Below are 13,692 nucleotides of genomic sequence, written 5' to 3'. Positions count from 1 at the left end.
GTGAGGATCGAATTACATGATATTTGAAACCCATAATCTGGCAGTTCTACTAACTGGAACGAGGGTGTAACACAAACACTGAAGATAAAATGATAAATGATAACACAGATTTACCACAGGCTTTAGAACAAACAGACTTCAAAAAAACGTATCTGCTTGCCTTTTTATACTATTGTACTATTGTATAAAACACTTAAAAATCTCACTGAAGGTTATATGACAGTCCTTATAGTGTTGTGAAAAGAATGTCTTTATGTGAAAAGTAATACTGAAGTTATAAAATAAATAAAACAAAATAGATTTTTTTTAATTGCTTGTATATATAAAAAGTTAAGAGTTGATACGAAAATTATATTGACATTTAATGACATTTAATGCATGTATCATAAAATCCCAGCAGCTCCATATGACTTAGGAAATTAGACACTGGCTGCCTTGTTGGAATTAAAACAATTAAATAAAATTAATATATGTGTGTGTGTGTATAAATATATATATATATATATATATATATATATATATATATATATATATATATATATATATATATATACACAGTCATGGCCAAAAATATCGGCACCCTTGTAGTTCTGTCAGAAAATGCAACACTTCTCTCAGAAAATTGTTCCAATTGCAAATTTTTATTTGGTATTCACGTGCTTATTATTTTTGTTTGCACTGCAACAACATAAAAAAAAAACAGAAAAGAAAAGTCACACTTGATAAAATTTCACAGAACTCAGAATGAACTGGACAAAATTATTTCCACCTTGTCAAAATTGTAAGAAATAATTGCTTTTCAGGCATGTGATGCTCCTGTAATTTGTATTTAGACACACCTGTGGCAAGTAACAGGTGTGGGCAATATAGTATTCACATTTTCAACCAGTTAAAATGGAGAAAAGTTGATTCAGTCTTTGTGTTGTGTGTCACACTGAGCATGGAAAAAAGAAAGAAGTGTAAAGAGTTGTCTGTGTATTTGAGAGAAAAAAATTGTGGAAAAACATGGACAATCTCAAGGCTACAAGTCCATCTCCAGAGATCTTAATGTTCCTGTGTCAACTGTGTGCAATATCATCAAGAGGTTTACAGCCCATGGCACTGTAGCTAACCTCCCTGGACGTGGACGGAAGAGCAAAATTAATGAAAAATGACAAAAAAAAAAGCTTGTTCGAATGGTGGATAAAGAACCCCCGATTAACTTCCAAACAAATTCAAGCTGATCTGCAGACACCGGGTACAACAGTGTCAGCTCGCACTATCCGTCGCCATTTGAATGAAAAGGGACGCTATGGTAGGAGACCCAGGGGGACACCACTGCTGACACAAAGGCATAAAAAAACAAGACTGGAGTTTGCCAAAACGTATGTGACAAAACCACAATCCTTCTGGGAGAATGTACTGTGGACAGATGAGACAAAAGTAGAGCTTTTTGGTAAAGGACATCATGGCACTGTTTACAGAAAAATAAATGAGGCCTTCAAAGAAAAGAACACAGTCAAACATGGTGGAGGTTCACTGGGAATATTTCCTTTATCTGCGATGCGGGTGTTGTACTGCATGAATGCAAGATTGTTCTGATGATCAATTTTTTTCGTTCTCATGAATGTTTAAATGCATTTCACTCACCACCATGTAAATTTAGTTTTGCTTTCAGGAAACAAGGAGATAACTGTAACAGGTTTGGTGAGGCTTTTTATGTGCTTGTGTATATTTTTGTTCTGGTAAATGTCTTAGTTTAATGTCTTTGTTATTCGAGAGATGCTTATATGCACACAACCTAACACATTGCCGTTCAAAGTATACTTGACAGTGTGCACAAACACGTGTACTTAGAAAGTTTATCCCAGTCCTGTGTTTGAATTATTTCTCTCCAAAAGCTATAAAAAATTTATTTGTATTTGTTTGTGTTTATCTTATGTGTCCTATATTTTGGTTGACCAATTATTCATCTTCATTCTTTTCAGTTTCTTTATTTTCAGTGAAACAGGACCAAATGGGTTTGCACAATGGCCTTTGACAATTTAGTTGCTCTTTACAATTTGAATTTTTTAGGACATTTAAATAGCATTTAGAGACACCTTGGTTCCGTACCGTTGCACTCACTGATTGTTTGGTCTGAAGAGTCTCAAGTCCTATAGACGTGGGAAAGTTACATGAATGCTACTGTAACAGATGTAGGCAAGTAAGTGCTGGTGCGTGTAAACCTCACTCCCCTGATCTCAAAAAGAGGCGCTCTGGTGACTGACGCTAGAGGCCGTGGTCTTTAGCCTCCTTGTTAGAGCGCCCGCCTCCCACGCTGGAGACCGCGACTCGAATCCCGCTCGGAGCGGGTGGAGTAGAACCGGTTACACTAGACATACTCAAGAAAATTAAAACTTCTCTCTGAATTTTTAACATGAACACATTGACATTTTGAAATTTATATTCCTTACTCATCATCTTGGCTGATTCCTGTCAGAACAGCTTTAAAGGAGTTATGCCCATTTTCCACAAGTTGATATGATTATTTAGGGTCTTAATGAAAAGTCTGTAGTTTGGTTACAATTACTCAATGGTAGTGTAAAACAACACCGTTTTTACCCTGTCAAAAACAGCTCTGTCTACAGCAAGCCGTTTTATTGCATGTCGCTTTAAATGCAAATGAGCTCTGCTCACCCCACCCTTCTCTTCCGAGCTGCTCTCTGAGAGACGGTAAACTGTAGCTGCATTCATCATGAAACTTACTAACTACCACATTATTAGGAAAGGCGATTTGCAAAGATTCATTAACCCTCTGGGGTCTGAGTTGATTTTGGGGCCCTTGAGATGTTTTGACATGCCCTGACATTTGTGCTTATTTCAGCTACTTATACTATTGGCCAACATGCATTTTGTGTGTTCAGCACAAACTGTGCTATAATAATATGTGAGCAAGATTGATGTACAGGTGCATTTCAATAAATTAGAATGTCGTTAAAAAGTTAATTTTTTCTTGTAAGTTATTTCAAAAAGTGAAACTTTCATATATTTTAGATTCATTGCATGTAAAGTACAACATTTCAAGTTTTTTATTTTAATTTTGATGATTAGCGCTTACAGCTCATGAAAGTCAAAAATCAGTATCTCAAAATATTAGAGGATTTACATTTGAGTTTCAATTAATGACCATCCCTACAGTATAAATTTTGGGTATCTCTTGTTCTTTGAAACCACAATAATGGAGAAGACTGCAAACTTGGCAATGATCCAGAAGACGAACAGCCCTCCACAAAGAAGGTAAGTCACAGAGGGTCATTACTGAAAGGTGTGGCTGTTTACAGAGTGCTGAATCAAAGCATATTAAATGCAAAGTTGACTGGAAGGAAGAATTTGGGTAGGAAAAGGTGCACAAGCAAAAGGGATGACTGCAAGCTTGAGAATACTGTCCAGCAAAGCTGATTCAAACAGTTGTGAGAGCTTCACAAGGAGTGGACTGAAGTTGGAGTCAGTGCATCAAGAGTCACCACGCTCAGACGTCTTCAGGAAAAGGGCTATAAAAGCTACATCTGAACCAGAGACAACGTCAGAAGCGTCTTACCTGGGCTGTGGAGAAAAAGAACTGGACTGTTATTCAGTGGTCCAAAGTCCTCTTTTCAAATGAAAGTAAATTTTGCATTTCATTTGGAAATCAAGGTCCCAGAGTCTGGAGGAAGAGTGGAGAAGCACAGAATCCATGTTGCTTGAAGTCCGGTGTGAAGTTTCCACAGTGAGTGATGATTTGGGCTGCCATGTCGTTTGCTGGTGTTGGTCCACTGTGTTTTCTGAAGTCCACAGTCAACGCAGCCATCTACCAGGAAATTTTAGAGCACTTCATGCTTCCTTCTACTGACAAGATTTATGGAAATGCTGATTTCATTTTCCAGCAGGACTTGGCACCTGCCCACACTGCCAAAGGTACCAAAAGCTGGTTCAGTGACCATGGTGTTACTGTGCTTGATTGGCCAGCAAACTCGCCTGACCTGAACCCCATAGAGTATCTATGGGGTATTGTCAAGAGGAAGATGAGAGACACCAGACCCAACAATGCAGATGACCTAAAGGCCATTATCAAAGCAACCTGGGCTTCCATTACACCTGAGCAGTGCCACAAACTGATCACCTCCATGCCATGCCGAATTGAGGCAGTAATTAAAGCAAAAGGAGCCCCTACCAAGTATTGAGTACATATTCAGTAAATGAACATACTTTCCAGAAGGCCAACAATTCACTAAAAATGTTTTTTTTATTGGTCTTATGAAGTACTCTAATTTGTTGAGATAGTGAATTGGTGGGTTTTTGTTAAATGTGAGACTAAATCGTCACAATTAAAAGAACCAAAGACTTAAACTACTTCAGTCTGTGTGCATTGAATTTATTTAATACACGAGTTTCACAATTTGAGTTGAATTACTGAAATAAATGAACTTTTCCACGACATTCTCATTTATTGAGATGCACCTGTATATGTTATGACAGCCACGTTTCTAGCATTTGTAAAACTGCTTTTTTTCATCTTAAAAATATCTAAACTGAGACCTATGCTCTCAGTGTCAAATGCCGAAATGTGAATTCATGCGTTTATGACCTCAAGGTTAGATTATTGTAATGCAATATTGGGCGGTTGATCTGCATGCTTAATAAACAAACTACAAATGGTTCAAAATGCAGCAGTTAGAGTTCTTACTAGAACCAGGAAGTATGACCACATTAGCCCGGTTCTGTCAACTTTGCACTGGCTCCCTATTAAACATTGTATAGATTTTAAAATCTTGTTTATTACTTATAAAGCACTGAATAGTCTAGCTTCTCAGTACTTGAGCGAGCTCTTATCGCATTATAGTCCTCCACGTTTATTACGTTCTCAAAACTCTGGCCATTTGAAAATCAACTGCGGGCGGCAGATCCTTTTTCTATTTAGCACCCAAACTCTGGAACAATCTACCTAACACTGTTCAGGAGGCAGACACACTCAGTCAGTTTAAATCTAGATTAAAGACCCATCTCTTTAAACTGGTGTACACATAACAAACTAATACGCTTCTAATATTAAAATCCGTTAAAGGATTGTTAGGCTGCATTAATTAGGTCAACCGGAACCGGGAATCCTTCCCATAACACACAATGTACTTGTTACATCGTAACAAGATTGACATCTACGCTAATATTAGTAGTAGTAGTAGTATTAGTAGCCCTTTATTGTCACTAGTCACAAGTACCAGCGAAATTAGCCATCAACCTGTCCATACATACACAAACATACATACAATACAATATCACATACATACATACATACCACCCTCAATACCACGACTGAGGTGCCCTTGAGCAAGGCACCGAACCCCCAACTGCTCCCTGGGCGCTGCAGCATGGCTGCCCACTGCTCCGGGTGTGTGTTCACGGTGTGTGTGTGTGTGTGTGCATTTGTTCACTACTCACTGCTGTGTGTGTGCACTTGGATGGGTTAAACGCAGAGCACCAATTTCGAGTATGGGTCACCATACTTGACAATACGTCACGACTTTACTTTACTTACTTTATGACGGGGGGGTGGACAGGACAGGAAGACAGGGAATTGAGGAAGAAATACAGCTTAAACATGAGGAAGGAGGGGAGAAAAAAAATAACCCCCAGACTATGCTCCTATGGGAGTACAGTGTGAGAACAGAAAAAACACCCCAGCAACAAAAGCACATAATCAATACACCATAGACACACGACTTGCAACAGGTGGGGGGTAATCCAGCTCCTACAAACAGCCATCCGGTCCAGCAGCTATTCTCAGCGCCGGTCACAGACCCGCCTGTCGGACTGGCGGAACAAAGCGGCGAAGGTGACCTCTGTTTCATATTAGTCTGTTTCTTTCTTATTCCGAGGTCACCGTAGCCACCCGATCCAGTCTGTATCCAGATCAGATGGTGGATCAGCACCTAGAGACGACCTCTACAGCCCTGAACGTCAGCGGAGACCAGGACACCTAGATGAGCCCCAGAGACAGATCCCCAGTAAGGACCCCGCCACCTAGATAGCCATCAGGAAAAGACCACTGGAACCAGTTGAGCCCTTACAATCGGACTTTGCTGCAGTTGGAACAAACTGCTGGTTCGTCTGGCCAGAGGAGAACTGGTCCCCCAACTGAGCCTGCTTTATAAGGTTTTGTTCTCCATTCTGTCACCGATGGAGTTTTGGTTCCTTGCCGCTGTCGCCTCTGGCTTGCTTAGTTGGGGACACTTCATTTACAGCAATATCGTCGACCTGATTGCACAGATACTATTTAAACTGAACTGAACTGGACGATGCCATCACTGAATTCAATAATGAAATGCCTTTAACTGAAAATTGAGCGTTTAATCTTGTAATTTTACAATATTGACACACTATTTTCCTATTTTGATATTGTGCAGTTGCTTTGACACAATTTGTATTGTTAAAAGCTCTACATAAATAAAGGTGCCTTGGCTTGACGACATTTTTTAGAAAAAAAAGATTATGAATTGTTAGTAAGTTTTGGGGGAAAGATTTAGCTGAAATAAGGCCATAAAACACACACTGAATAGTTCTGAACAAGACTTTTGAGTAGTCCGTCTCGTAGGACAGAATATTCATGGCAAAATGATGTGAAAATCATCTTGCTTACTTTAATTGTTAAAGACATGTTTTGTGATCGAAAACCTATATGCGAGGGAGTGGCAATGGCTTTAAATATTAAGTGATACTCACCTGAGAGACAAAGGACCCTTCCCTAATGGCCCATATGTGTGGCTGTGACTTTGAGGAAGGTAAGACAGAATGTGAGGAGATTGAAAAAAAATGTTTTTTTTAATTATTTGTATTTTATTTACAACAGTGTAATCAAAACATACATAATGAAGTTTCAAAGTCACATTATTGCACTGGTGTCAAAAGTATTCACATTCATTACTCAAGTAGAAGTATAGATACTAGGGTTTAAAAAGACTTCTGTAGAAGTTGAAGTATCAACTCAAACTTTTTACTCAAGTAAAAGTGTAAAAATACTGGTTTAAAAACTACTTAAAGTATAAAAGTAAAAGTAATGGAAGGAAAAAAAATGCCATTAAGGACAAAAGCTTAGGCCGTGCCACAGGTGCCTATTGTGCGCTACCCCACCTCCTCAAAAAGCATTTTTCTAAAGGCCATAATGACTATAATGTTATATTAAAATGTTAATGTTGAAAAATTTGGGATGCACTAGGCTACCTGTTTCAGCCGCATATATGCCCATTGAAAATTAACGCATTTTTGTACAATGTAAATACATTAAAAAACCATATATGTGTACTACTGAGCATTAACGTGTGTCATGGAGCGGAAGATATGATGACTGGTTGCCTATAAGTATTGTAATGGTGCAAAAAGTCAAACTTCAGAGGCATGTCATCAATAACTTTTACTGGAATGTAAATGTACATCCAAGCTTAGCTGCAGGAATCTGTGAGGGCAACGGACAAGAAAACTGGTGTACCCAGGGCAAGCTTAGTAACAATTAGCCTTGTATGGTTGTCTATATACTGTTGCATGTTTAGTTGGACTTATAATCTGGTGGTTAATTAGTCATGTGTTTGTTACATCAGTAAGAGATAAAGAGCGCTAGTCACTTTAAGAGTTTGGAACGAACAATGACCTTGACGCTAGAATGTCTTCACGCAGTTCAGTGATGTGAATGTTCAGTGAAGTTGATGAGAATAATAAAAAGTCCAATAAGTTCCAGTACGAGTTCTCTTTACAGACTTAACATACAATAAACATTGGTGCTGTCAAAATGAATGAATGGCGCTTGGTTGGGACATTTCGCTCGAGTTCTCTTCTTGAGTCTCTGCCACGGACATCTTTGTACTTGGCTACATACGTCTGCTATGTCCAGTGTTGGGGGTAACGAGTTACAAAATTAGTATAGCCTTATCACAACATTGTCAATCGCGTTGTCAATCGCAAACACTAATTTATTCAAACGTCTCTCTACCGAACTACCTACTGTAGCTTAATTTGTGGAGGACGAAGATAAATGAGCCAGTAGTGGAAAAATAATAACTTTTAAGAAATAATCTTTTTTGAGTAACAACCCCAACACTTGCTGGAGTGTGACATGATTTGTGTCATGTGCAGGTGCGATGGATCGCGTAAAAACCAATAGGGAGTCGGAATGGTATATGTTTATACTTCTCATCCAACCACAATCAAATTCACTCTATCCGGATGGCGCGATTTATCTGGATAGGTTTTTTTTGGGGTTTTTTTTAACAATGACAAGCCGGAATGAAAACAAGCCGAAATGAAATAGGAGTAACGAGGCTATTTTTAAAATATAAGGAGTAGAAAGTACAGATAATTGCGTGAAAATGTAAGGAGTAGAAGTAAAAAGTTGGCTGATAAAGAATTACTCCAGTAAAGTATAGATACCCAAAAATTCTACTTAAGTAAGGTAACAAAGTATTTGTTTCTAACCACAGAGACGTGAACAAACTTTGAGTCATTCCTTCAACAGATTCTGTTCAACAAGTGAAACAAGTAAATCATACCTGATATTTACGTGTGTTATTTAAGTGTTTCTGCTTCTTTCCATGGACTCAAGAAGACAAAAACATAATCAGTAGTCAAGGAGCTTGTTTTACCATAGAATATCAATGTAGTAGGAAAACAGTTTGAAGAAAGTCATCAGGATTCATCTGTGGTGCAGGTATCTGATTCAATAAAATAAAATAAAAAAACATATGTGAGCATGTTAATATCAGGAGCATCTGTAGGTTTTGTAGCCATAGACTCACTTATGCTTTGTGCTATAAAAAAAGGATATTTTATATCTGAGAATCTAATTATTATTGTTTAGTACGCTATTAAAATCTATTTGTGAACAGAGTATTAATAATAACATGGTCTAAACATTCTTAAATGTGTAGCATTCATCATGTTGTAGTTTGGGAACAACCCAACTAGTAAACGTGTTCAAGTTTAGCACTGCGTAAGTTCTGAAGTTTGTAACAGTTTGTAACTGACACCAGTGGCCGTTAGAGGAACTGCAGCCAGTCTCATTCATGTTCTCGGTGCACACTAGATAAGGCTTTTTTTTTTTTAAGCTTACCAGGAGTTTCCGTGGGTGTCTGGGCTATGCTGGAGGCTGGTCGCTTCTTTCCGTCCGCAGAGTCCATTTCAAACACTACCGCTAGCGATTGCCGCTGTAGACGAGAACGCGCATGACGTCACATTTTGTGAATTTCCGCGCCAATTCGGACCCAACTCCTCCAGACACAACTGAGCCTACAGGCTGATAGAGGCAACCGTGTTGGACAGTCAAGGTGTCATTCTTCCTATTACATTATGGTTGGCTCATAAATGGACAAATGAAAACTCTATCTTAAAGATTTTTTTAAGTAAAACCTACACATAGCCCCTTTAAGTCACAAAAACACGTTAACTAATGCAAAAAAGAATCATTACTTTCTCATCAGATTTATCTCCTCTACTGGATGAAATCTTGTTCTTCTTTTGAGGGAAATTCGGCCTTATTCCTCTCAGTCTTCTTCCAGAAACTAACAGTAGCCGCGATGTCCTCACACTTTGTTTCGATTGGGCGTTTGCATGCGCATGTGTCTCACGTGGATATTTACATATGAACGGCGTAAGCTGCGATGGGGCAGGATTGCATTAGAGATAAGAGGTGTGTTCGACTTGAAGCGGTGCTGCGAGCAATGATCAGTGTATGACATCAAAGTACCGCGAGATCTATTCGAAAACATAGGATCCGTCTGCTCTCTTATCGCTCTCGCGGTACTTTGATGTCATGCACTGATCATTCTGCTCAGCGCCGCTTCAAATCGAACACACCTAATGAGTTAGACGGGAAAGACTGAACCACTTGTTGGTTTCATACGGATTACTTTATCACAGAATATTTGTTCTGCTCCACGTTGTATAGGTTTGGCGACACCTAGTGGCAGTTCTACGCGAAGTGAAAGTTTGTTTTCTTTATTTTCCAAAACCACAAAGTTTTGTTGTTATTGTGAGTGTATGCAAATAAAAATAGACACTTAACAGTTTCGATTGATGTATAACACTTATTTGTGTGACCCAAATCAACAGACTATTTTTAGTGTCTTTTGCACTGATAAGAAAAAAAAAGAGCTTTTCTCGCCGGCGAGACCATTGACCCCAGAGAGTTAAAAAAAACCTTACACTCACTTCTTCTGGAGGTGAAGCTGGATCACAAATGATTCGCGCGAACATAGACGCATTTAGGTAGATTGGGGACACATTGCCTTCAGACACAAAGGTAATCCACTGCATCTTCAGCGGCTCAGATGTCGGGAGTAAATGACGACTGCTATGTTCATAATTACATCCAACAACAAAATACCTTAATCGCTTAGGAGACATTCTTGTCTACATCTGCTCTGGCATCGAAAAAATGGTGGACTGATGACAGCTCATGGGCGGGTCTAAGGTAAGACACCAGTCCAGTAGGGTGACCACCCATTCCGCATTTTGCGGGGGCAGTCCTGGAATGGGACTTTGTCCCGCGAGTCATAAGCAGTGTCCCGCATTTCAATTTTTGTCTGTTTTATTTTTTATTAGTATTGTTTCTGTAACATTTTTCATATTCTTTAAATTACAATTCCTAGATTAAAAAAAATTAAATAATAATAAATAATTAGAAAACACTGAACATGGGCAGCGTGATGGTAGCGCCAGAGCGGGAAAACAAGAGAGAGAAGCTGGCAACAGAAAAAAATTATCTATCGGGAGCTCTAGAGAAGAAAAAGTGACTTTGTTCTTATAATAAAGAATGGGAGAAAAAATACACATGGTTAAAACCAGTTACAGATGACCCTAAAAAAAGAGAGTGCTGTGTATGTTACCGAAGTTTCACCATCACACATGGAGGTGAGGGGGATGTAAGGAGGCATGGAGATGGGGAAACTCACAAGAGAAATGCACACCAAAAAAATGTTAATGCTAGCTTGACAAGTTTTTTTCTCTCCAACAAAAGATAGCAACCTAAATAAAATCACAGCAGCTGAAGTGACTTCCATAATGTGAAGCAAGGTTTACCGTATAGGTAAGTGCCTACACGACTCCGGGCCAGCTGTCAAAAGCAGTTTTTATCTCTTGGAGAAGAGCGCTGTCCATCAGCAATTTGGAAATTGCTCACAAATGGCGAGGATGGAGAGGACGTGCCCTGTGAACTCCAGGCATACCTGATGTTTTTGCAAAATAGCCTCAAAGTTTTTTTCGACGCCGTACTTAACATTGAGGGAGACAAGACAACTGTGTGTGAGCTTTTGGAGTTGATGAACGATCTTAAATTGAAACTCGCTCAAAGGGAAAAGGATAGATTCTTTGGATTGGAGACAAGCACTCTCTTGAAACAGTTTCCTTCCGCACAGGCCGCTGTTATAGAGCAGGACTTTCTTATGTTCTATCAAAGAGCGCTTGCTTACCTAAACAAGTGGTTTGAGTTCACTGATGGCAACTACCGAAAGCTCATCTCATGCCTGGCTATCAAACAGGAATTTAGCTTCCAAAACCTCCGTGGCGCAGCTGAAGCATTAAAAATGAGCTTGAAACTGGACATGAACCAGCTGTATGTTGAATTCTGTGTTCTTTTGCCACGCGTAAAGGAAATCGCAGCAACAACAAATCCTGTTGCATCAAAGTGGACAGCTCTGCTGAAGCACATTAGTGCCCCAAACACAACAGCCCTGGCATCTTTGGCTTTGAGCATTCCTGTCACCAACGCATTCGTGGAAAGGGTGTTCTCTGATGACGGCTGCGTGGACAGAGACAAGGAACCGTGCTACACTTTACTTACTTACTTACTTACTTTTGTCATTTAGCAGACGCTTTTGTCCAAAGCGACTTACAAATAAGAAAAAGTAACTAAAACTAAAAAGTTACAACTCTATAAATACTATCTACCCACATATTTAAGAAAATAAAGAAATTAAATAAAATTAACACATGCATATAACAACAACATTTCAATAATAAACATATCAATGAAAAAATTAAATAAAAAGCTACTACTATCCCTTGCCGGTGTCCCTGCCCGGTGGAGTCGCACGGTAGAGTCGATGGTCTTTACACTCTTTGGTCTTCACACTAAGAGGGCTTCACACGACGACTGCCGCGACCGCTGCCGCGGTATAATAACCTTCATTATACCAATCTAACAAATGATCATTTCAATTCAGCTGGACCCACTTTCCTGTTTATCAACTACAAATGGCCAAGCAAGTGCACACACTGACAAGATACACGATACAGTACGAGACCAAACGCGATTTCAGCAACTCTCATCCTAGTAAACAAAATAAGCGTTTCCTAGCAACGGCAAATGCGCTAAACACTGAGACAAGTAAATACACTTACGAGCTGATTTTAAACTTCCGCTGATAGACTGCTTCTCTTAAAGACCACTTCATTACACTGCCTTCTGCTGGCGCTTGAACCCACTTTCCTGTTTATCAACTACAAATGGCCAAGCAAGTGCACACACTGACAAGATACACGATACAGTACGAGACCAAACGCGATTTCAGCAACTCTCATCCTAGTAAACAAAACTACATGCTAAACATGCTACACCTGGCAGGAGTTCTACAGACTTGAGAAGGCCCTACTCGAAGCTGCCAGAGCAGACAGAAAATATAAATTCAAGACGCACTGAATGTGGTAAGAACACATTTAATCGTTAGCCCGTCTTTTTAAGCCCCCCCCCCACGCACACACACATTTTAAGCATGGAGACACAAATGACATACCCAAAATAAAAAGGTTCCTGCTCATGAGTCTTTCTTACTAGATACATAATCAACATATGTTCACAAAGCTGACACTGGGAAGTCCTAATGCTAATGAAATAGCCTAAATCAGAGGAAAATGAATATAAATTGTGATACTGTCTGAATAAATATGAAGTCAACATGAGTAAATATATCTATATTTCTCTGTGTATGTATATGCATCTTTGGACTATAAGCCCTTATTGATGCTGTTTAGTGAAGCTATGTAAACAAATAAACTGCTGCTGATGTAACTGAATATGAATGAATCGTGAATTTCTATTTCAAAAATACAGATTTATTATTTTGCACTCCTGACATAAATTACTGTCACTGCAAAATTGTTTTATCAAAACAGTGGTCAAATTTCGAAGCTAGAGTCTTTAATCTTTCTACTGATGCACAGTTTGTCCAGATCAAGTAAGAGTGTGATGTTTCAACAGGCTGTTAAAATGAAACATTATTAATCTAGGGCAGTTGCTGGCATCTTTGACAGCTAAGGGCTTAATGGAATTTATGTGCTAATTTGGAAATGTGCTGTTTAAGTGCATGTCGCATCCGATGACTCCTTTAACTCTGAAAGACTGGCTGGTCAAGTATGAGCTGCTCTTCAGGTTATGATTCATCACTGTTTTTGACGAACACAGAAGTTATGTGGTAGTTTTATTGCCATCTGAATCTACATCTCTGAGTTCACAAGAAGGGATCAATCCAAAAGTCAGTTTATAAATCATTTTTGGATCGTACTGTAATTTTTGCACCTCACGGTAATGTGCGCACATTTAAATATGAACACTTACTGAAATGCTGGAAACTATTTACAAGACTAATACTATGTTATCTTTCTACTATAGTGAGTGAGAGTTGTTATGAAGAAAAAAAGTAAAATAAAATCATG

The sequence above is a fragment of the Barbus barbus genome (assembly GCF_936440315.1).
Source record: "Barbus barbus genome assembly, chromosome: 46".
Lineage (NCBI taxonomy): Eukaryota > Metazoa > Chordata > Actinopteri > Cypriniformes > Cyprinidae > Barbus > Barbus barbus.
This window is presented reverse-complemented; position numbering follows the sequence as displayed.